The sequence below is a fragment of the Pinus tabuliformis genome, chromosome 1_2 (genome assembly GCF_031772625.1).
Source record: "Pinus tabuliformis cultivar Carrire ecotype Pingquan chromosome 1_2, CPIR1, whole genome shotgun sequence".
NCBI classification, from domain to species: Eukaryota; Viridiplantae; Streptophyta; class Pinopsida; order Pinales; family Pinaceae; genus Pinus; species Pinus tabuliformis.
The window spans coordinates 1,047,806,769-1,047,809,771 of NC_142298.1; positions in this window are offsets into that span (position 1 = coordinate 1,047,806,769).

The window sequence follows — 3,003 nt, forward strand, 5'->3', positions numbered from 1 at the left end:
GCTTGTTCAAATATGTAGAGATAGTGTCGCCCTTTTCACACTTGATTTTCTGAAGCTTGTCCTTGAGTGCCAGTTTCCTCTGGTCACTATTGTTCTGATATAGGTCCTTCAATGTCTTCCACATTGAATACAAAGTCTCCTTCCCATGGAGACTTGAGACAATATGCTCTTGAACTCCCTCGAGAAGAATCCTTCTCGCTTTCTCCACACACTTATTCCATTCAACCAATTATTGGGCATTAGCTATTGCTGCCTTGGGGATTTCTTGATCAATGAAATCCTTCAAACCAATGTCTTCTAATACCGCTTCCATGTGATCCTTCCATGCTATGTAATTAGAGATGCCATCCAGGGCATACTCGAGTCTCAAGCCATTGAACGCCATTAGTGAACTTTGAAGTGTGATAAGAAATCAATTTTGTACTTGCAATCAAGAACTTCAAACTTCAAACTTTTCCTTTCTTAGTATATTGTTCACCGCTCCGATCACCTTTGCTCTGATACCATGTAGAAATTCTCACTGTAGATTAATCTGATTATGCAATGTATTAAAGCAAAATGCTTAATCTACTTCTACAATCAAATTGGTGGAAGCTTAATCGATTTGAGCAAGATCAAACAGAACACATATAACATAAAAGAAGAATCAATACACATGAAACACAGAAGAATACTCTCGGGAAAGCCTCAGCTAAAAACCCTGCTATCTATACTATCATACAAGTGGAAATATCTCGAGATTACACAAGCTTTGGCTCTCACAGCTATCCAGCTCTCAATACAATCCCTCATTGCTGCTCATACACATAATAAACAACTCATATGCATTTCCCTTTGTCCTCCAAGCCACCTATTTCCTTGCATTGTTTTCCCTGGGTTCTCTAGTTGTAACCTTGTGTGACACTGATCTCACACATTGCTCCAACACACTGCAAAACTGCGCAAATCTCAAGGAATGAATTCCTTCTACATGCAAGAGATTTCCTTATAGGAAAATTCTTGCAACTGATAGTACATTGTCCCTGCCTTTAATCTCAACTGGGCCTTTGTCTGAACTAACATGAATGAGTTATTTATGAGAGAATATTCAGTTATATGGAGAACACTAGTTTCATGCATGCATGCATTAACTGACTAAACTCACAATTAATTCCTCCAACTATTTGAAACTAATTTAACTAGACTTAACTCAGTTAATTGAGCTAACTAATTACAACTCAAATACACCTCATCCTTATCTCCTTAATTAAGGGATAACTGTTGCATGACTTCACAAAGACTTCATTTTTGAATTTTTCCAACTAATCAACTCAAGATGAATTAATTAATTATTTTTCCAACAGTTGGTGAGACTAAATTCAAATTTTAATTCAAGGACAAATTAAAATTGGAATATTCTTGTTACCACATTTCAACAAAAAGAAAATATATGTGCAAAATAGACTTAGAGAGGTATGTAATGAATTAAAAGTTGATTTTATTAAGATATGACAAAGTACAACCAAAATCTTGTGAGAGAAGCCTCTGTGAAGACTCTTGACTATCCTAACCATAAATTACTACAATGTATAACTCTCATAAATAATACAAGCGAGGAGTAAGGATGTCAGCAAAATGAAATCCTTCTGGGGAGTATGATGTGGGCAACTTTCTTTTCTGTAAAGATTATCCCTGTAAACAATTTAGCTTTCTCTTCGAACAACAATAAAAAAAATGACCAGAAAACTCAAGCTACCTGAATGAAAATTGATGATTTCAATGGAATCACCTTAGTTCATTGTCCCTTGATGATATAGAGTTGTTGTCACCATCAAAATTAGATTCTAACTTTGTAAAGAGATAGAAATATCAACGAGATGGGAACAACCAAAAACTATAGTATACCTCTTTCTCAACAACTTTTTCTCTCTATTTTTTAATTAATTAGAATTCTTTTTAAAAATTAACGCAATTTAATGAGTAAACTCTAATAAATGAGACCCTCTCTAATTAATTTTAATTAGTTCCCATTTATTTCACATGTCATTTAATAGTCAACCTTGTCTATAATCATTTTTTGTGTGATGAATAAATTAAATAGTTGATCACAAAATGCTGGCAAAACTTTATCATTCAACCAACAAAGTAATCACGACATATAAAACATATAACTCACCATTAAATATTCATACACAAAATCCCAAAACTCACCATTAAATAGTCATGCACAAAATCCCAAAACTCCTTGTATCTCTTATGCCCCTTGTTGCTCCATAAGAGTCTACCTCAAAATGGATACAGATCCTCGACCTTCTATACGTTCTTATTCCTAGGGGTTGATCTCTGGATGGGAAGAACCAAAGACTATAGTATACCTCTCCCTCAACAACTTGTTTTCTCTCCCTTTTTTCATTAGTTGCTCCAACTTTTGAAATGATTTGAAGTAGTTTAGGAAGTTCTTCTTTAAGCTTGAGATTAAGGTTTTCACCATGGTAAGTTGTAAGTGATATTAATGCATACTACAATGATCATTTATTGAATACAAAACTCCCACCCGCTCAGGGTTATATCCATGTCCACGAAGAAAATTCATATAATGCTGTAACACATTGTCAACGATAGTTGGAATATGTGGAGAGCTTTTTCTTATATCGAAACTCCACTTTTCGGAAATTTATGGGAAACTGTAATGACCTTTGAGCTGAATCTCTTTAAGCTATGAAATATCCACTACATTGTCGTAGATTCAGCTTTATCTGCATTCATTTAATCTGCTTTTCAACTTTCAAGGCACCGGGAGACGAGAATACAGAGCACGCAGCCTGTCCTCTCTTATGCATCGACAACCCACAATATGAACATATAATAATTTTAATAAAATATAGTGATGTAAAGAATATACAGAAGCTTGTTAGGTTGTTAAACAAATAAACAAATATATTAAATGTTCTAAAATATTTTAAAAATGCTCTTACTCTTAAGATAACTATAATATTTTGGTATATATTTTAGTGCCTTAAAGCT